The sequence below is a fragment of the Herpailurus yagouaroundi genome, unplaced genomic scaffold (assembly GCF_014898765.1).
Source record: "Herpailurus yagouaroundi ecotype Mexico unplaced genomic scaffold, PumYag 77, whole genome shotgun sequence".
Lineage (NCBI taxonomy): Eukaryota > Metazoa > Chordata > Mammalia > Carnivora > Felidae > Herpailurus > Herpailurus yagouaroundi.
In genome coordinates, this window is record NW_024412388.1 from 69,012,940 (window position 1) to 69,035,774 (window position 22,835).

The 22,835-nt window shown below is 38.9% G+C and overlaps 1 protein-coding gene and 1 long non-coding RNA gene across 29 annotated transcripts in view; one reads left to right on the top strand and one right to left on the bottom strand.

Moving 5' to 3' along the window:
• LOC121027364 (uncharacterized) overlaps window positions 1-6,753 on the bottom strand; it is a 50,954-nt gene extending 44,201 nt beyond the window's left edge. Inside the window, exons 1-2 of one of the 2 annotated variants that reach the window (XR_005788683.1) lie at window positions 6,640-6,753; window positions 385-502 (exon numbers count right to left, since the gene is read on the bottom strand). This is a non-coding gene — a long non-coding RNA (uncharacterized LOC121027364). Of the gene's footprint in view, window positions 1-160; window positions 503-6,639 lie in introns of those variants that run through there. The other variant, XR_005788682.1, reaches the window with a different exon arrangement.
• The window catches only part of ADGRL2 (adhesion G protein-coupled receptor L2), a 631,449-nt gene that overhangs the window by 252,982 nt on the left and 355,632 nt on the right, over window positions 1-22,835 (top strand). The window lies entirely within an intron of this gene.

The following is a 22,835-nucleotide window of genomic DNA, read 5'->3' on the forward strand; positions in this document are numbered from 1 at the left end:
CACACACAAACATACAAAGACATTTAAAGGGGCAAAAGATGTGCCATAATGGAACAAAAGAGAAGCAGTCTCTTTTTAATCACCTCATTCGTAATATAAAAGTGGTGAGAGAAGAGCAAAAAAGGTCAGGGTGTAATAAATATAAAATTTAAATCTCTAAACCAATTTACTTTTTTTATTGTCCCAGCTAAAGCCAATAAAAGTAAACATGTATTCCGCTTTGTCACACTATTGTGGATTATTATTAATATCTTGTTTCCAATTTTATGCAATTTTGGTATAATCCAAATCTGTGCATTATCTTGGGCAGGGGGTTTTGCTTGAGGTAATTGACATTACATAGTCTAAAGCACAGAAAGAAGAAAACATATCTATGATCTTTACTCATTTCCAAACAGAGGGGGATAATCAGACCATTTCTTCTATTGTGTGCCCTCCCTCTTCATTCAGAGTTTCTTTTGAAGTCAGAGGCAGCTGGAGCGGCTGAGGCTGAGAAATGTGGCTGGAGGAAAAGAATGAATATTATTGGGTCAGATTCTTATAACCAGGTTTTATGCCACATTAACCATCGAGTTTCCCATAAAGCAGAACCTTTTATTATCATTTTTACCTTCTGGTTTATTCCGAGATCACTAATGCAATTTCTAATAGTATACTGGGGATTTTCTTAAGTATACTTATTTGAACTTCCTAGGGCTGGATCCACAAGCCAGCCCCTCACAAACATAAATAAATGTTTTTAGAAAAATCTGAAAACTTAGAACACACCATTTCCTTCTTATATGAAAATCTAGTTGAATCAGAAACACTAGCCCAACAAACTGGCCTCCAGAGTGACTACAATGTAGAGAAGTTATGAAGGGGGTAAGGGGTTACACTGGTAAAGCAGTTTTCTCTCAACTCTCCTTTGCTTGTTACCACCCTGAAGGAGAGATCAAACATAGGATTGCATTTATGTCACTGAGCTAAATTTCAGGCTTGCTATCGCCACTTGAAAGCTTATTTCTTAGCCCCTGTTTGCTGCAAATCACAGGGACTATGAACTGATGTGAATTCATAGCAGGTAAATTTACATAAACTCACGTGATACTGGACTAAAGGTTGGTCTGTCATTTGGCTTAAGTGAACAGACAGTTGTTCAAAGACTCTCTTCAGTGTTTAAGTCTCCAACAAGAGGAAAATGATTGAAGGCAAGAACTAGAATAGAACTGACCAGCCTGTCAGACTGAGGAGCTATCTAAGAACATGCCAAGTTCTTCATCAATTTATAGATAGATAGATAGATAGATAGATAGACAGACATATATACATATCTAGAGAGAGAGAGAGGGAACTATGATAGGCAATGTGATCACTATTGCTGATACAAAAACAAATTATATGGCCCTTGAAAATTTTTAATTTATGTTTGGGGGAGAAGACATGTTAATAGACAATCACAAAAAATAAGACAAACATCATAGCACAGGTGAGTACTTAAGTTAAGAAAAGAGTTCTTAACTCTTCCTGGAGTTTGGAAAAAAAGTTCAGAAGTTGGTCAATAACAGCTTCACAGAAAAGTTGATAAACAATCTGTGTCAAAATAGAAGCAGTTATTCACAAGCAGAAGAGGTGAGAAGAGCCATCCCAGGCAGAAGGCATAGCATGGATTCAAACCAGAGCATACCTAATTCAGGGAATAAAAAGTTGTTTGGTCTGACTGCAGCACATGGTGTATAGGCTGTAGAGTGGGGGAAGAGTCTACTGGAATTCAGTTCAAAATTTCAGCCCAATAAACAAAACTTGTATGCCATGAGACTTTATCCGGGAAACAGTGGAGAGTCACCAAAATGTTTAATCAGGGGAGTAACATGATCAGAATTGTATCTGAAAAGATAGTCGACATCAGTACTGAAGAAGTCTTGGAGAGTAACAAGAATAGAATAATAGTCATCAGTTATAGTAAAGTTGAGCATTGAAAATGAGTAAGAGCCTCTGCTATGGTAATAAATTAAGGAGAGACCTTAGGAGGTGGCAACCTCAATCTATACAACTTTCCAAGTGCATCCTATCAAATTTGGGTTACAATGATATGGGTGAATAAAAGATTTTTCCAGTATACTTAATAGTAGAAGATAGTATCCTGAGTCAGAATTCCTAGAAATAGGGCTTGAGATTGAAATTTTTCTGAAAATGATTTATTAGGGGAGTGCTTTCAGAAGAGGAGCAGGAGAATAGTATAAAAGCACTTAGCCAAGAAAGATGTGGTCTCTGCTGAAAACTAGCTCGGTCTGGTCCCTTGGAGGACTCTGGAACATAAGTTGTACCACAGGATTAATGCCTCTCATTCCCAGGAAGGGTAACTGTCGGCTGAGTTGGAAATGTTCCACTGAGGGCAAAGCTTTGTCAAGAGTACAGCCATGAGCTGTTAGCAGCCAAACACAGCCACTAGTGGATGGGAGAGACACCAACAACTGTCCTGCACTCCATCCCTCAGGCTGCCCAGACCCACTTGTTTCTTATATCAAGTTTGCTGCTTCCAGGCATGGCTGCTTCAAGATTCTAGTTGGCCACATTTTCTGGGCTGATGCAGAAAAGAAGAGGTAGCAGAGGCTTCGCTTCCCCTACTGCAGTTTGTTCCAAGGCTATGACGTAATCATCATCGTCCTCCTCCATCCCCTTTCTCAATACTCCTCCTTATGGGCTGGTGCTTCTGCAGGTCTACATAGATTGCCTTTAAAGGTAAACCAAGTCATCAGCTCTAGGTATCTGAGCTCCAGCTTACTGTGCTCTGATCAAGTTGTTGTTGCTGTACTTGCCTACTACAGTTAAACAAAGTATGGGAACACCAAAATACATCCCAACAGATCACCTGAGTGACAAACACATTGCTGCTTGCCTCTGAAATGCGGCCTCATTGATGCCTCCTCATCATAATCAGGTCAGTTTCTCTGCCAATATAGTAACATTTTTTGTGGCGCCAGCTAGTCTACTGGCACAAAGAGCCCAAAGTAATATGGCAATAGCTTTATGTTTACTGAGACTCTTGCTCTATCCCCTGGTGGGAGTTTCCCTCCACTGGGACCTAAGACCTAAGAACAAAGTTGCAGACATGGCTCACTGGAAGTGATAGTGAGTGGGTTCATTTTATATATACCCTTTGATTCCTGGACTCATATAGTACATACATATCAGGGATAGAGCACTGTATAATATCTACTGGTTTGAAGTGTGTACAAAACCTAGGGCACCTGTGTGGCTCAGTCCGTTGAGTATCTGACTCTTGATTTCAGCTCAGTTCATGATCCCAGTGTTGTGGGATCGAGACCCTCATTGGACTCCGTGGTGAGCATGGAGCCTGCTTGGGATTCTCTTGCTCTCTCTCTCTCTCTCTCTCTCTGCTACTCTCGCTAGCTCATACTCTCTCTCTCTCTCTCTCTCCCTCTCTCTCTCTCTCTCAAATAAAAAAAAAATAAAGTGTATACAAAACCCTAAAAGATGGTACTCATCCTCAAAGGAGATCATCTCTATGTTGGTCCCTTAGTGTACCAGAGTAGAGTAGGGCCAATGAACCTTAGGCTCACGTGTCCACTGCCATACTTCCTCTGCCATAACGTAAGTCCCTTGGTCCAATTAACATGATGTTATACATACAGTGCACACACATGATATTATGCAGAATGTCCAGATAGTTCCAGTCCCTGAAGACTATATGTTTTTACTAAGCTGGAGAATTAAAAAACACTAAGACGAACCAAGACTGCTGTTGCTCATCCATATGAATGCAACTTCTGATCCTCCTTCCTGACGGGTATTGAAAATAACATATTTGCCAGAAAAATAGCCACATACCTTATATCCAGTCGATTTACCCTAGTGCATATATCACATACCACAGGGCAGCTGCAATTGAAACTACAATTTGGTTAACTTGGCAGTATTCCACTGTCATCTGCCATGATCCATCTAGTTTGTGTATCATCTTGACTGTTGAATAACATGGAGGAAGGATGGGGATCCTCATCCCTGCATTCTTTAAATCTATGAGAACGGCACTAATCTGTGCAATTTTCCTTAGGATGTAATCATTGATTTTGATTTACTAACTTGACAAGGAAGATAGTTTGAAGGACTTCCACATGGCTTTTGCTAATGCAATAGCTGACCGAGAAAACAATGGTACAATTCTACCACCTTCTAATAGATCCATTCAATTATACATTCAAGGACTAGGTAAATGACCACTGGTGAACATGTAGATTCAGTAGACCCACCATGAAATGAACCTGGGTCAGGACTCTATTTATTTCCCAAAATTTATATATCCCCACTTTAACAGGGATCCATTAGGTGCTCATACCTGTGTCTAATAGTCCCAGACAGATCTGGATATCCCTTTTCCCCTAGTGTACAGTGTCCTGAGTAAATAGCTCTTGTCCTTTGGGGGAAGGACTAGGGAGTCATACTTCCCATAATGTTGCAGTTCCTTTCACATGGGACCCAGACTTTCCTTCAGTCAGTGGGTTCTAGGTCTGAGAATTGGCTCAGGTCTGAAGACAGAGCAAGAGATTAAGATTTTCATTCAGTGGCCTGATCTTCAGCCTTTTGCTCATCTATTTTTTTTAACTCTCTTGATTATATATACAAATAATACCCTGATTGTCTGCTCATCTCTCTTTCATAAGGTAACCGTTTGCACAGGTACTTTGGAATATCCTCCACCCTCACCCAGAGGACAGCCATTCCAGCCTTGCTTCCCTTTGTGGTGATTGCACCCATTTTGCTTCTGATAGTCAGTGTTGCCCTGTAATCTGGAACCTACCATCCCCATTGCTATTCAATGGACTCCAGCCCTATAACATCATCTCCAACTATCCCTGGTCTAAAAAGAACTATATTTTTCGAGTGTTGGAATCCCCTTCATCAGCAGATTCTTCACCATGTTAATAAACAGACTGTTCTGCAAGCCCTCCTGAGGAACATAGTCAAATATGGATTTTTCAGTCTTACTTAATAGACCCTTTTTTCATCTCTATTTCCTATCTGTTTTTTCCTTCCTCCACTATCTATTACTACTACAGTGCTGGGATCTCTAATTTGTTTCATGTGAACCATCACTTTTTCCAAAAAACCAAGAGCTATCCCAGTCTTATATTAGACATATCATCCAGGACCTTGCTATGGTGTTATATTCTGTGTCACAACACAGTAACCCCGTATCTGTGAACAGTTCATACGCTTATATTCTGCCCGTGTTGATCCAGCTCCTTCTGAGTCCCCTCCCAGGCATACATGTCAGCCAATGCCTGGCACTTCCTTGGTATATAGCTCCTCTCCTCCCCTAGTCAAGAGATGTTGACATGCAACCCTACGATAGAAGGTACAGACAGATCCTGAAGATTGCTTGGTAAGGAGCCTGTCTCATCTGAGACTTCATTATAGCCTTCAACACAGAGGATCTCTTTTCCAACAAGACAGAAAGAGCTTACTAGCCACTGAGACAGACCAAAAGCGTTCAGAAGAACATATAGATTTAGGGTTTTCAACGACCCAAATACCCTTATCTCAAACTTCAAGATGTTACTCCTTTTCTTTCAGGGCTCTGACTTTGGCCTAAAAGACTTGTCTCTTTAAATGCTTCTAGTGAATCTTTCTGATTCCCACAGTTTGCTTTAAAGTCTGAATAACAGATCTGAGCCCATGTGGCAGATAGACTCTTAGATGGCTCCCAATGAGCCCTGTCTCCTGGCATTTACACCATCGTATAATCTACTCCCTTGAGTATAGCCTGGCCTTCAGATTTGCTTTTAGCCAACAGAATATGGCAAAGGTGATGGGATGGCACTTCCTTGATTAGGCTACATAAGATTGTCACTTTCTTATTGCTAGCAGAATCCCTCTCTTGATGGCTTTGATGAATTAATAGGACATATTAGAGAGGCCCATGTGCAAGGAACTAAGGATGGCCTTCAGCCGACAGCTCATAAGGAAATGAATCTTGTCAATAATCACAGGAGCTTGCCAGTGGATGTTTTCCCAGTCAAGCCTTCAGGTGAGACTGTGCCCCAAAAACACATTGATCGTAGCCTTCTAAAAGACCCTATAGCAGAGGACCCAGTAAGCCATCCCTCAACTCCTGACCCATAGAAACAGGGAAATAATCAGGATGTGTTGTTTTAAGCTGTTAAATTTGTGCTAATTTGTTACACAGTAGTAATAACAAATAGCATGTCTTTTTCTCTCTTCAGTGCATGAATGGTACTCACAGTCACTCAAATGCACAGTCCTTACAGTTTCAATTTCTTTATACCTCACAAAACAAAGACCTTAAACTAACTACAGCTTTCCCTTCTACCTATATCTCAATCCAACTTACCACCATGGATGAAAATTTTAGCCTGGAGTTAGCAAGATTTTTCTAAAAAGGAACTGCTAATAAATATTTTAGGTTTTACAGGCCACATAGTGTCTGTCTCAAAACTCAGCTCTATCTGACAATACATATATTAATGATACAATACAATACTAATGAATGTGTTCCAATAAAACTTTATTTACAAAAAGCAGTGAGCTGTGTTTAGCCCAAAGATTATAGTTTGCTGACCTCTGTTCTTAATCACACTGCTACAGAATGCCAGGGACTGACAATATTGTACCTACCACCAGCGGCACAGAGGACTCACTGCCATCTTCCTCCGGGATTCTGTCTTAGACTCTGCCTCCTGGGACTGTTCTAATACAATCCATCTTGGCTTCAGTTCTCTAAAAGCAAAATTGAAGAAAAAGATTCTTATAAAAGGGATTTATTGAGGTAGTGCTCTTAGGAGAAGTCAACGGGAGGAGAAAAAGGAGGGCAAGGGAAGAAGCCAAGTAAGGATGTGTGCTCAGCTGAAAACTGTGAGAGCCTTGTCCTCTGGAGCACCAGAGTTCAATCCATCCTTCAATCCACCTTTTATACTCCACATAGATCAGTTAATCGTTGGCTGCTGGCTGCCCCCATGGGGGTACATTCCAAGCAAGGCAGCTTCCTTCTCAGAAGATAAAGGCAGCTGTGAGCCTTCAGTAACCATCCCTTACAACAGCTGGAGAATGGGTATTTCTCTATTCCTCCTGTGGGGCAACTTTTACCCCAATTAAACTCTTCTTAATAGCTGCGAAACATTTTCATTAATTTCTAAATGCAAACAGGGTGGTTGAAATAGAAAGAATATTAATGATGCTTAAAGGGATGCAAATCCTTTCTGTTAGTTTTTGTTATATATTCTATAGGTGTTGCTGATTATCACTTTTCTTGGCCTTCTGTCATACTGCAACCAACATAGTCAACGTGGATAAAATTGAAATGATGGTTTGGGGAGCAATTAAGGAAAACATGGGCAGTACCAAGATGCAAAACAAATTGCTCAAAGTTCTCATATCATCCTGTGTTTGCTTTTACGTAGCATAACGGCAATCACCATGGAGACCAGCTGCTTCAGTTTCTCTCCCACTCCATCCCATACTAGCTGTGTGAGCTTGAGCAAGTTATCTAAATTTTCCTGCCTCCACTTTCGATCTGTAAAATGGTGCTAATACCACTACCTAGCACATATGGTCATTGTAGGGGAATAACTGAACTATTACATGCAGTGTTTAGAACAGTACTTGGTACGTAGTACACACTTAGTAAATGTTAGCTTTATTATTATTATTGGTGGTGTTATATTGATTGTGACCACTAACTTACCTATTGTTATATTCACGTAACTTTTGCAGTGTATCCCTAATTTCACTGTGTGTTTTGGGCCCTATTTCTTTTCCCTGCACTTCAGAATGCTAGAAAATAGATTAGTCTGCTCTCAAGCAAAAATCCAAGTCTCTCTTTTTTTTAACCCCCAAGGGAATTATGCAAAGAGCCATATTCTTGAGTCCCTTCTGTGGAGAAAGAGTCGGAAGTGTCCCTATGCTTCTAAACGAAAAGCAAGAAAAAAAATTTTTTTTTCTCTTTCCACATCTGAGATAATTATCCTTTAGTAATAAAACTTCAAGAGCCTCCAATTTGGGGAAGGTAAAATTATGCCTTCATTTCCCAGTCTTCATCGTCTGTCTGGCATTTCTACTTCTCTTCATCTTTATAAATCAGTACCTCTCTTCATCTTCATAAAGCACTGCTCAATAAACAAGAAAATAGGAACCAAGCAACAGGGAGATTTGGAAGAAAGATCACAATTATTTGACGAGTGAAACATCTGGAAAGGGATCATGGCCTCATTATCTTTCAAAAATAGTTAATGAAACTCTTCTTTTCATGCACTGATGAATTGTAAATGGAAGTACTTGATCAAACATTAACTAAGAAAATGTACGCCAATGCTGTGGATAAGTCGTCATTCTGTTCCATAAATATTTATTCTGACGATAGTTTTTAAACCAACCAGCTTCCTTTTTATAAGGAAAATTTAAGTTGGTATATTTATTTTAGATTATATTACAGAACTTTTCAACAGTTGGGATTCTTAAAAACATTTGTTCAGTTCCTTTTCCGATTTAAAATTAGTGGCTTAAATAGAATGAATCATAATGTAGTAGGAATTCACTTATCAGGTGTAAGATTGGTCTCACCTATTACGGGGTCTTGCCGTTTCCTTGGCAATGTAAAAGTCTGTCTTAAAAAATTAGAAATCTTTTTGAAATCCTGCTCTTCAGAAGGAAAATATTTAAAATCAATAAGATATTGGACGGCAAACAACTTTTGAAGGATAATTAAGCTAAAGAACTAAATTATTTCAACCCAAATGTGATTATGCCTTTCTGGTTTAAAAACTCCTTCTTTTCATGAGGACTTAAGTATAATATAATAAGGAACAACTGGTGTCATGTGAGCCAACAAATGCATTAAACATCAACACACTGCATTGTGTCTATTTGATTCAATCACCAAACACTTATTGAGCACCGCCTAAATGCCAGGGACTGTGACAGGTGCTAAGGATGCAAAAATGAAACGGTGGTTACTGCCTTCAGGGAATTCATAGTCTAATGCAGGCGACAGCCACTGTGCCAACTACCTATAATCCAGTATGACAAGTGCTGTACTAGCAGCATCAGCTAAGTATTATGGGAGTAGGGGAAAAAGTGACTGTCCAAATGTAGTTTAAAATTGGGAAATGCAATAAGAAGCTTTTAAGAACCAAAGATCACCAAAAAAAAAAAAAAAAAAAAGTGGCCAGTACATGAATGAAGATTAGCAAAAGCCTTCCTGGGAACAAACAGAGAGGAAAATACTTAACTGTAACCTCCCAGGAAAAGCAGGAGAGTAAAATCACTTAAAGAGCCACAAGATTGCGAGCACTGTCCCTATTTTAACATCTCAGGAATTTTTTGATGGGAACTCAATTGTGACTCTAATGACAGACCTCATTCTGTGCAATAGTATCCCTGTAACTCTGAATGTGCTAAATTTCACTGAAATCATTAGCAATTACAAAAGATCATTATTTCAACATGGCAGAGTCAACCACATGCTAAAACTAAACTTGCACTGTGGTCTATTCAGTTCTGGAGTAAATGTGGTCACAATCGATTAATATCTAAGAAAATTATGGTGTGACAAAAAGTGAAATGCTCAGCTCTTCATTCAGTTAATAAAACTCATTTAGTTGGCAAGATATAATTACATGAACCTGCAATGTGAATGTATTGCTTTGGCATTTGCTTTCATATCTTTTTAGGCTGTTAAATATATTGCCAACCACAGTTCTTTATCTGACTTATCTTTTCCCCCATTTTGCTTCCAGAATGCATAGGTTTTACTTTTTTTCTTCTAGACAGGTTTCTGAGTAAGGAGGTTAAAGTGTATGAAGTGAAAAAAAACTTTTTTTTTTTCCTGAAAAATTTCCCACACATTTTATTTGGGAGGTATCACACAAGGTTGAATAGTCTTTAATCCTCTGCTCAATGTTCAACTTGCTTTTTTGGTTGGTAAGCGGACACTACCATCTAAAACTACAATTTCTTAAACTTTCCTGTCTGTCTTCGAACTGTCTGGCTTGGGTCAGCAAGATTTTTTTTTAATCTTTTTGAATATTTGAATAATGTGATCAACTTTTAAAAGCACTCTACAAAATAAAGATTTAAAGTCGGTCCCTGCCCTGTGAATTTATAATAGAATGAAAAGGCACCTTCCAAACAAAGAAAAGATGGAAAGATATTCTTCCCTAGAAAAGTAAGTGACAATAGGGAAAAGCCAGTCGTCTCTTTTTTAATCCTTTGTCTTTGACATCTGTCATTTTGGGGAGAGGGTTATGTGGGTGTTGGGTGGTATTACAGTAGCAGTTGAAAAGTTCTCTTCACCTCGTGGTGCGAATTTACCCTTTGTCAATAACTTCCTATCTTACATTATTATTTTCTGATATTTTCTCTTTAGCTCACAGCTAGAGAATTTTATTTGCAAATATCTTACGCCTTTGAATTAAAGTTTGTAAAACACAATAGCAGCAACAATAACGATTAAAATGTATGAATTTATTAGTGTTGCACAATTTTCAAAGCATATATATATATATATACACATATGTATGTATATATATACATATGTATATACACATATATATGTGTATGTATGTATATATACATACACATATATATATATGTATACATATACATATATATGTATATGTATATATATTCATTTGATCCTCACAGTAACTGTGTGGATAGGTGGGGCAGGTATATTGTTTTTCTTTTACATGTGAGAAACTTCAATACTTTAACTGGGTTCCCTCAGAAGCATATTCTAACACAAGGCGCAGTAGTTCCCCCTTATCTGCAGAGGATACGTTCCAAGATCCCCAGTGGATGCCCAAAACCATTGTAGTACCAAACCCTATAGAGACTTTTTTCCTGTACCACACACCTATGATAAAGTTTAACTTATGAATTAGGCACAGCAAGAGATTAACAACAATAACTGATAATAAAATAGAACAATCAAAACAAGATGCTGTAATGAAGGTTCTGTGAATGTGGTCTCTCTCTCTCTCTCTCAAAATACTGTGTTATATTGTATTCACCCTTTTTCTTGTGGAGCTGTGAGATAAAACGCTTCCATGATGACATGAAGCGAAATGAATGACATAGGCACGGTGACGAAGGGCTAAGCTACTGCTGACCTTCCGACAACACCTCAAAAGGAGCATGTCTGCTGCCAGATTGCCATTGACTGCAGGCAACTGAAACCATGGAAAGTGAAACCCAGATAAGGAGAGACTACTGTAATTTATTCGGGAGCCGATCCCAGGAAACAATGGCAAGGCACGAGAAATGAGACAGGGAGTGGAAAAAGGGCAGTAAAAAGTGCATTTTCGAGGCAGTTCCAATTTGGCAACTGGAGCTCAATCCTGCTGGGGTCCCCTAAAAGATGGTGCAGAACACAACTTGGTATCAGCCCAGCCAAGGGGCAAACAAGCTGGTGTATCTATTTACCAACTCTCCATTCATCGTTGGTTGAACTTGGCCACCAGAGAAAACAATTCTAGGGCATTTCTGGCTTGCTTTATTTGCAAAGTGAGCTTATTCTCAGAGAAAAAAAAAAAAAAAAGCCCTCAGCCCCAGAGTCACTGGTGTCAGTCTTCAGGTGCGGAGGTGGATGCTGAGTGAATGAAGGTCGGAGATGAAGTCGGCTGACCAGCCTCAGCAATGGTGGGACTCATCAATCCAAAGTCACACATCTAATGTAGGCAAGGCCAGGAAGGGAGCGGGTAGGTACCCTGATACAGTAAAATAGATGGCATTCCTTGTGCTCAAAGCGTACATTTGGAGAGAGAAGAGAGAATATATGAAACCATGGAAAAGTATTCTTTGAAAAGGTCTTACAGTAATTGGAGATGTATTTGCCCTGTACATATAGTAAAATTATTCAAAACCTGCAGCTTTTATAGAATGCAAAGAAATATCAATCCACGATCCTTTACACAGCAAACATGCTAATATCCTGCCAAAATACATCGCCAAGGCTTTCAGTCCAGTTGAGGCATTTTGCCAAGGACAGTGGAACAATTTTAGTATTTACAAGCACCATAATATATTTAAAGGACATGTATATTGCACAAAATTATGACAAACATCATGTAGACAAGTCACGGCCAACGCGCATGTGCCACCACTTGATAGCCTCTTTGCACCAGCATCACTCAGTCTCCGGTAGTAGTGGGTTTTCACAGTTGTGAAATATTTGCATACAGATGTGAAGGTATTCTTGCGGCTTACTCAATAAACCAGAATGGGGCTTTATGCACCCCTGAGTTTTCAATTAATGTTGTTGACAGAATGAATGGCTGTTTATGCCAACCAGCCTTTCATGTTCATTCATGGTATACAATACCTAAGTCTTAAAGACCTCATCTAAATGCCTCCCCTCTTAGGAGGGTGCTTATAGATTCCATTGTATATATATGGGGTAGCATAAGGTTCAATGATCCTATCTAATCAGCAGAGTGAAACTTACATTTTAGCAAAGCCTCCTGAAGCCTTTGTTCTGCAATGGGGCATTATCCTACAACTCCTACAATAAGTCGAATGTCTATACAAAGACCTTAGACAAGCAATGTCTGAACTTAACTTTCCCAAATATCTATATCTATCTCTATCTATCTATCTATCTATCTATCTATCTATAGATACAGAGATAGATAGATCTAGATATAGAGATATCTATCCCTGCATCTATAGATATAGAGATAGATATAGATAGATAGATGATAGATAGATAGATAGATAGATAGATAGATCCCATCCTCACCATATCCTAACACTCAAACACTTGGGAAAAAGATACCTACACAGGAAAATTGTTTTCATGGTAAATCCCTACTACACTCATCTCTCTGACTGTGTGAATAGCACATAGTTGGAACCCAATAAATGCTTGATGAACTTAATCAACAAGCAAGTTGCAAAACTATCAACCTTGGCCACCGTATGATCTAAGTTTTCTATAACATCGTATTAGTTTCTGAACCATGAAAAGTAAAAGCAAGGACCCTCCTTTACCTTAGCCTCCCCCAAAATCTTTTCAAGCAGGGAAAGAAATATGGAAATGTTATCTCAGATAGGTGTTCATGGTAGATGAATGAAATACCACCTTTCTTTTTTTTTTAGTATTTTTTAAAGTTTATTTATTTATTTTGAGAGAGAGGGAGAGAATGAGCAGGAAAGGGAGAGAGGGAGAGTGAGAATCCCAAGCAGGCTCTGTGCTGTCACAGAGCCTGATGCAAGGCTTGATCTCACAAAGCATGAGATCATAACCTGAGCTGAAATCAAGAGTCGGACGCTTAACCGAGTAAGCCACTCAGGTGCCCCAGAATACCACTTTTCTACTTGGATTAGGGATGGAAAATTCCATTGGGTGTAGTCATCATTCATTTTAATTAAATCAGAACAGTAATTTTTCCTTCTATACAGTTTTTTTAAGAACTTTCACAAATATATAAGGTCTTTTGCCTTGCACGTCAGCCCTATGAAGTGACTGAGGATTACTCTCTATTTTTCAGATGAGAAAACTGAGTCATTAAGCTTAAGTGATAGTCCCAAATTTATATATTTAAATGGGAAAAAAGCCAGACTTCCATGCAGGTGACCTCAGAAATTGGGATACTGATGCAAGCTTATCATACATAATCTAACAGAGCACATTTTAGAGGTTCAAACTATGTTTCCTAAGTTTTAAGATGCCACATAAAAAATGCAGACATGTTTATTTACTTCTGCAAAGCAAATTAAATGTGTAGTCCATGCATTATTGATGTCTATTATTTTAATTCCTAAGAAGTATGTGTATCAAATTGCCTTTAAAAGAGAAACTATTAAAACAACTTGTATTTACATGCCTTATTAGTTTATGCTCAAGTATTTATTTTACCACTAACTTTAGGACAGTGATATGACGTGACACTATTTTCAAAATATGAGGTGTTGTTCCTGGAGCACAGATCAGTGCTTGCACACCAAAGGTGTCCAGGCTGGGCTGAGAAGATACCAAGGTTAGAGGCTCCCCATTAAGGGTTCATGTGCAACAAGCAAAGAAGTCAGGCTAAATGGTCACCAAAGGCCTCAACTGTCAACTAACCTCAAAAGTTTTTTTTTAGTTTTTACAACCTTCTCCCAACAGTTCTAGAAAAACCTCAGTCGTCCTAACCTATATGTAACTTTTTTCTTTTCAAGTAAAGTTCATGTTCTTCCGAAATGTTTCTCCTGCTCTATGGCCAGCACAGACAACTAGGGACAGACAGGCCCAGCATAGACCCCAGGCCTCTTAGAGCTAATTTAGGGCAAAGGCAGACAGATGCCTCAGGCAAATATTCAGAGGACTCTCAGGAACTCCAACAGCAGGGGAAATCACTGCCCGATCACACTATGACTATCAGAATTTTAAGTCTGAAAGAGAACTTAGAGATTATTTAAAACGATACACTCATTGAATAGATTAGGAAGTTCTCTGAGAACTTCTATGCCTCGCCCAAGTCAATGGCAAAGCTAGAGATAAAATACACCACTCAGAGTGAAATAAAATACCTTTATTTGTTTCAAAACATGAACTATAATCAAGGCAGACTAGGGGTGAAGCTCGTGGGCCAGACTGAAGAGCACAAGATTTCCAAGTAAATCTTGATTTACTTAGAAGCCTTGAGACGGAATAGAACAAGTCAGTTTGGCCTCCCTGCCTAAATAATGAGGTTAATATTTATTTCTGAAAAGGCTTAGATCTATCATCTAAAGCCTTAAATCATATCCATTCAATGCCAGGCTTAAGCATTATAGTAATGAAAAGGAACAGCCAGTCTGAAACACAGAGGCTGATGATAGATGCTAAAATAATGAGTATGCTACCACCCCGTGCATAGGTGATCATCGGTGAGGGAAGGGCCTGACTAACAACTGCTTTCTCCTTGGTGCAGTGTAGAGTTGAGCAGGATGATTTATAAACCTCAACACATTGAAGACCAAAAAAATAAATCATTAAGGAGCACAGCTCGTGATTCAACTTGCTTTTTTTTTTTCTAACATGGGTAATAAATCGTGTGGGCGTTAATAATTTATAGGAGATGTTGTTATAATGTGAGAATATTAACTTTGGCGAGTCTTTTAATTTGCTTGTGATGTCAACAGTGTGCTGAAGTGTTTCTTCTACGGGACAGCAATGCCACTGGTGCACGATTGTATTTTGACACTTCAGTCAGAGGCTCCTGGGGACTAGATGAGACAGTTCACTTTAGCACTGAGCTTATCAATTTGGTGCACGTCCCTCAGGAATTACATGCCACAAAGAGAATTAAACAGAATGGTTTGAAAGCACTTAGAATCATAACACGCTCACATACAACCCTTTTTCCCCCTGTTCTTTTGGAAGCATAACCTAACAAAGGCCATTTTATTTCTGCCCGGGACTACTCTTTGGGTTTGCAAGAAAAAAAATAGATAACAGAGAAAATTTAAAAACTGACAGATTACAACACCAGGAAAGCCACTGAAATATTCTAGATTCATCTGGGAATGTGGTAGATCCCTTGCCAGTTAATAATGTACTTCACAGATTCCATCAGATGTTTTCTCATCATTCCACAACTGTGTGACGATAGTGACCCTCTCCTACTTCAGAAATCATTCCTCACTGTGCTGCCTGTGTTTTCAGTCTGTAAGGAAAGAGCTATGCAACCATTTAGTGAACATGAGAGCCAGAAAAGCATACACACAGAGGAAAAAAGAAACAGGAGAGAAAAAGGAAGAGGAAACAGTTCAAGAGATAATGTATAAGGAAAGAGTGTCTGGATGACAGGACTGAAGAAGCAGAGAGCATCATCAAGTTTCCATTCCCAAATTCTAACTTCAATCTAGAAGCCATGCTATGTAAATAAACACCTACATCTTTTCATGTTTCAAATCAACATCTCCCAATATATAGGTTTGAAAAATTGAAAATGAAGTGACCAACACAGAAGGAAACCAGCTGAATGACAGAGCATAGGAAGCCTTGGTGGTGAAGTGAAGAAGGCTAGTGTTAGATGTCATCACATGATGGTGGGAAGTTAATGAATGAATGAAGAAATGAACCAAATCAATGAATTAGAGCTAGGTCTCTCTCACTCTTGTGTTTCTAATAGCTATTCCTATGTCTTTGAGTTTTCATTAGAATATATTTCCTTTGACCTGAAATATAGTTTCTCTCTTTTAATAAACCTGAACCTAAGCTGAATTTAGGCCTTTCTCTCATAACCCAAACCCAAGAAATGCTCACCAATCTCAGCTGGCTATTTATTCTTTGAGCTAGCACTTTGTTCTGCTTCTAATACAGGTTCTAACTCAAGGTTTGGTTCTCTTCAAAGATAGTGTGTGTGTGTGTGTGTGTGTGTGTGTGTGTGTGTGTGTGTGTGTGTTTGGGTAATGATATGTGCATTACAACATGTTTACTTGTTCTCCAGAAAATGCAGATGTGTTATCTATGCAATAAAGCCCTTTCATAAATCAACCTATAATAACAATGCCAATGCCCAGTCTGACCCACAGGATACCATTCATTTCTGATATATTAAGAGGAACTTTGAAATTACAAGCTTTTAAAACTGTTTTCTTATATTTGACAGGCCTATCCCTTAATCAATCCCTGACATTCTGAAGAATGCTAACATGTAGACTATTACATGGTGACCTGTGCTATAGAGAGAAAAGGAAAGATAGGAAGAAAGAACAGTTGGGGAAAATAGTTCACAATTACCAACATTTGACTACAAGTGCAGTATTTTTTATACCCAACAAAAGAAGGCGGGGAAGCAAAAGCTATTTTATTGAAGGCTAGTCCTACTCTTTCACTTTTCTTAAAGGCAGTCTGGCTTATTTATTAAAGTCTAAATAAAGTAAGCAGTTTGGTTAGTGCTATGGTTTTTTTAACTTTGTTTAAGAACATTTTTTAAAGGTTTTTAAATGATCTCTATACCCAATGTGGGGCTCGAACTCACAACTCTGAGATCAAGAGTTGCATGCTGAACCAACTGAGCCAGCAAGGCCCCCCAAGGAACATCTTTTTGCTGGTTAATCTTACATAGAGTCCAATATTTTACATGAAGTGTGGAGGTGCTACTTTGGTTGAAATAGAGGAAATCTAGAGCTCTCTGTCCTTGACTTCCTGTGGGCCGGGTTCTCCATAGACTCCTGGAGTGCAATGAGGTACAGCTTGAAAACCCTCAGGTTAGAGCATAGCGCAAAGGCAAGTACAAGTTGCATTCCAATCAGAATCAAATAGTTAAGGTCAAAGCAGATTGTCAGAGCACCAGGCAAGAGTGCCAACTGCAAGCAACCACCTCACACTGTTCCCGTTTTCATGACCAAGTACTAGGAACTGAGGAGCCATCAAGCCCAGGACTGTGGGTTTGGGAATAAAAAACACCCATTGCTAAAACTGGAACAGTCTTGGGCAAATCAAGACAGTTTATCCCCCTAATGAGGGGACCCTCCGTGACAGCCCAGGTAACAAGTCTACTCTTGTCCTCTGATGTTGAGAGGGTAGAAACAGCAACATCTTCCCCCAGAAAACATAGCCCGTTAGGAGTCAGCTGAGCTATATGCGGTTGGCATTGGAGAGCTCTAGGTTTTTGACGGAGAAAGGCATGGGGGAAACAATGAAAAAGTACCTCTGTTATAAACCACAACACAGAAGGCAGGTATACAAATACACACCCATACACTGAGAAAGATTTAATGTGTTTATTCTTATCACCAATTGATAATAATTGGTAATGAGTAATAAGTAAATGTGTTGTAATGCACATACCATCCCACACCACACACGCGCGTACACACACACACACACACACACACACCCCAAAGACCAGTTGGAGGTCTTTTCACTCCAAATTTAGTGCTCACTGTCCTACTAACCACATAACCTGGAGATATGATTTAGGGTCACTGATGAGGACAGCGTAGGGGCAGCAATTCCCTCAGATGCTATAATGTCTGCCATCCAAGGTCAACACAAAGAGACTTTCCCCAAGCTGCAAATCCTTTTGTATCAGCCCTGCCTGTGGAGATTGGACTCTGCTTAATTACAAGGCTGAATTCTAAATGTGCTTGGTGTTTGTCAAGTCAGGAAGAGAGAAAACTATCCTGTCTGTGATTTATGTGTGCCCAATGACAAACTAGATTATTCAAGTGAGAAGAGCAGATGGCCCCAAAACAAGACAGTTATGGCCCACAATTATAATAATTATAGCACCCAGTGGATCTCCAGGATATCAGGAGAGCAAGGAATCTAACAGTCACCCCAAAGACACTTAAAGGAAAAGGAGTTTAAACTAAACCCCAACTAATAAAACATGTCGAGACCCTTCTTCAACAAGACGAAAAGGTTTATTTCCTCATAGTAGAAGACAGCACCATAGGGAGACTGTGTCATGAGTAGACCATGGCCCCAGGCAGGACTTGCAGTTTCTCTGGGAATGTCATCAGCTACTTCTGTGAACATCAACTTTGTGAGCAAGGACATTGCACTGATTTAGGTTATCTTGGGAGAAACCTAACTTCTCAAGGGCTGATTTACATCAGTCATTTTTGTCCCTTATTTCCAATGCCGACAGTCTGGTTCTATTGTCTGTGACGATTAGATTTTGCAGTCTTGAAAATAGCCATGCAAATTACCAAAGTGTTTTCCATTTGAGACCTTATACGTATTTGAATAAAATCAACTTGAAGCTGTTAAGTGGAATTAAATAAAATGGGCTAAATCTGATGACTGAAATTTTAAAACTTCTGTAAGAGACTCCCCCTATACCAACCAACCCTTTTATTAATGGCCAATTGTAAATGACTTTCGCAAATGGAAACACCATTTGTCACTTTTTTTAACAAGTACTGCACTGTACTGTCTCAACTCCCCCCACTCAATTTAAGCATCAAGATTTATAGCTCATCGTGAGCTCCTCTATCTTTCTGTTCCTTCTTTGTACCTCTCCAAATGCTCAAGCAGCTTTTTTTAGAATAGAGTGAAGATAGTTTGTACTATGCTCATGCGGAGCATTCTGAGACTTGACTTTCAAAAATTTGTATTCTCCCCCAAAATATAGTTTGTGCTCCTTCTCTCTGGCCCCAGCATCATCCATATTCTATAGGAGCCTACTCTTTCTTTCAACTTTCCCACTTTACGTATCCTTGGTTTTGTTTTCAGTTTTTCACTACTATACGACCATTCTGTATGTATAATCTTGATTGGCTGGTAAAGATTTATTTGCCACATAGCAATCAGTTACAGTAAGATTTCCAAACTATTTCATTTCACTTGATTGTTCTTCAAGATGCGACCAAATTTTGGTCATCAGCAAATTGCTTCAGTATTTATTTTATCTGGATAGAGGAGAACTTTATCAAAGATTACAGACTTATGACACAATGTATGTATAGACCAAAGAACACAGTAGACTACCAAGAAATGACTCCTATATGCATAAATTCACACACACACATTACACACACACACACACACACACACACACACACACACACACACCCCTGAGGATCCGGTGTAGCCTATATTAATCAAATATCTATTTGCTTTTGTTTGGTTAATTTATTTATACCTGGAACTCAAGAATTTGGCTATGAACCTAATTTTTTTCCTCTCTGCCTATGTCTTTATTTTTACTTTTCTTTATTTCTTCCTGCCTTTCTCTTTCTTTTCATCCCTCTCTATACACCCTACCATAGCCATGGAAACACACATGCAAATGAATGTCTCAAGAAAAATAACTTGTGTGTGTGTCTGTGTGTAAGCTAGATCTTTCATGTCTATTTATTCTGTAGCTTTCACATAAGTATTTGACCTCTACAATCATGTGACTAGAAAATTGCAAAGCAAACTCTTGTACATTTCAATGAAGCAAACATCTTAAACAATAAAATGCCTTTCAATCATCTGTAGACTTTATAACCAAAAGCAATGCTTTCATGAAGTGAATAAATTTCCACAAACTTGCAAACCTCAAGATTACTTCAAAAAGTTCATCTCTTAAGTTTTTAATTTCTAATTTCTATCATTCTTAAACTTAACTTTTCTTTGAATTCTGGTTAAATTACCCTGGAGCCAATCCCAGGAATATATCTTTCTCTGTTAGTATATATATGAACATGGAATTAATATTTATGCTGATGTAAGTCTCCCCAAATGTAATTTTGAATATCAAAATGTAGGTTATATTCTAGTTAAACCAAAACTGTCTAGTTAACCAATTTATTAAGCATCTATTTTCTGCCAGACAATTCATTAGGCTCTGGGGACTAACTAGTGAATGAGATATATGTAGTCCCTGAAATTCTGGAGTTTATAAATGGATAAATGGAGTTTATAAATGGTAAATTGTATAGAGGATGAAGGGATAAGGGTTGTTACAATGGAGACACCTGCCCAGAATCTTCTAGACTAGGTGGCTGGCTCAGGAAAAACGTGTCAAAGGAAATGTCATCTAAACTGTGGACTGAAGGATGAATGGTAATTAGTGAGGCCAACATGAGACCAAAGAGCTCCAAGTTGAAAGAAAAGCACAATGAAGTTCAGGGGCTATGAAAGAACACTTTATCTGTTATCGTTTTACCTTTGCACACATTCATATGTCTCTTTTGTTATTCAAACATTTAATGATGAAGTTATATGCATTTTGAAGTATTTATATTTTAGGAATCTCTCCCAAAATATATTTGCTTAATTCTCTGACATGACTTGATGTTTAGTTAACTAAAGATAATAAAGGAAGGAAAACAGTCATCTCTTTTTTGGTACTTACTGAGTTTAGAAATTTTAATTCAAATGTTTTTGTTGCAATATTATGGAAAAGACAAAATCCATTAAAAGTAGCTTTTCTTTTCCTCTCTCTCAATCCCTAGAGTTTATTCTCAAGGGCATTCTCAAGGCCATAAACTCATGAACCCTACTAAAGTGAAACACCTTCATAATATTTCTCCCAGGGCCAAGAAAAGGAAGCACTGAGCATGTGTGAGCATTAGACTGATCTTTAAAAGGATGTAGTAAGTGGGTTTCACTGTACTGGCAACTCTCACGGGTTCATTTTTTCTGCTACACTGGGTAGCACGTTCATATCCGATTTTCAGTGCATGATTGCTCCTAGTTATCTCTCAGTATTCCTGCTTCAGGAGGGTTCAGCCATGCAGCCCATCTTCCTTTCTCTGGGTGAAGGGTGGGTCAGAAGGTAGAAGTAGACTGAGAATTGTTTCCCTGGCTGCTTCAGAACCCAGTTGCAGGTGCCCTCCACGCATGAGGCACATGGGAAGGAAAGGTTAGACCCTTGCCCCAGAACTAGCTTCACAACATAATGAAAACATGGGTATTTTCTTTGCCAATTTCCTATCCACAACCTTTATGTTTTTCTAAAGCCTTTTTTAGAATTTGTTAATAAATGTCACAGAGAAAAAAGACCCCCATGTTCAAATAAGTTTGGGAAATACTGGGCAAAACAAAGTTAACAAGGTGTTTTGATCTCTGTGTGTGTGTGTGTGTGTGTGTGTGTGTGTCCCCTAAAATGCCTTTCAGAGCCTTTAATATGCTCCTGTGCACTGTGGATATTTGAAGGAGAGATTTATGTAGTCCTTATCAATCTTGTTTAACTACTAACTATGCTTTTCCTCATTGCAACGCATAGGGCCCGTTTTCCAACACATGCTGGAAAGCATAGCCCTACTACTTTTGTCCATTGCCTAGTTAAGACTAAGCACTCTTTTGTCCTCTCCATACATCTAGTCTTCATTCTTCTCCCCAGTTTTCCTTACCCCTGTTTCTCTGTTCAATTCTTTTTACCGTTCCTATTCCCTCTCCTTTATTCGATTTTTTGAAATTTAAAATAGCTACTGAGTGACTGAAATAGTGCCTCCTAGATCCCAGGTTCTGGTCAAGGCTCTGGGAAGAGATCACATAAGACCTCTGCTCTTGGGAGATTTACACTGGAGTCACCAGAGGGCATGGAGGAGATACTAAACAAGGAAGCAAACATGCAAGGCGCATTTTATCTACTAATTCTTATAAATCAAGCCAAAGCCCATTTGGTATGCACATGTCTTGGGTTCTTTTTGATAGATAACAATTACTGTCATAGGCTTTGCGATAGATAAGTGTGAGCTACTCCCTCTACAACCTTGCTATTAGGTTATAAATGAAAGCAAGATTCATTCTAAATTCTACCACACAATAAGGACTTTATTAAATAAAATGTAGTAGCAAACAGGCTTCACACAGTTAATGAAGCCTGTTCTGTGGCCTGATGGAGTGCCACCTCTGTCCTTTTAGGTATTCCTTTCACCATCTTACATGAAAGGCTTCCTCAAGATGGATTTGGCAATATCTCAGAGGTAGGATTCTGCCATCCTCATGATCAGCATCAGGCAATGAAGTCTTCTAAGACAATAGCTAGACATGGGAAATTTCAAGATCAAGCTCTACATTCCAATCCCAAGAAAGTGGTTTCTAGTTTTCTATGCTTTGCCCACGCCAGACTGGGGCATGAACCCCAAATGGTTTTGACACACGCACTTTTAATTTTGCCGGTGGGAGTCCATTTCTAGCATTCATCATGCTAAATAACAGGCACTGATTTCACCAATGAAAATCCCCTTCCTACATTTACTATGCTAATTACAAACCATCTTTAGCATAGATAAAGATAGTGGAGTGCTGGTACTAGCCTCCTCTGGAATGTGGCCTTTCTGAACAGCCCTAGCTAACAGCCTCCTACCCTCCTCTGGGGGAGGGACTTCCTGATTAGAGTGCTCTCTGCACCTGGAGTGTAACTTCGAGTAACTCACCCTAGATCGCAAGATCTATTCAAATA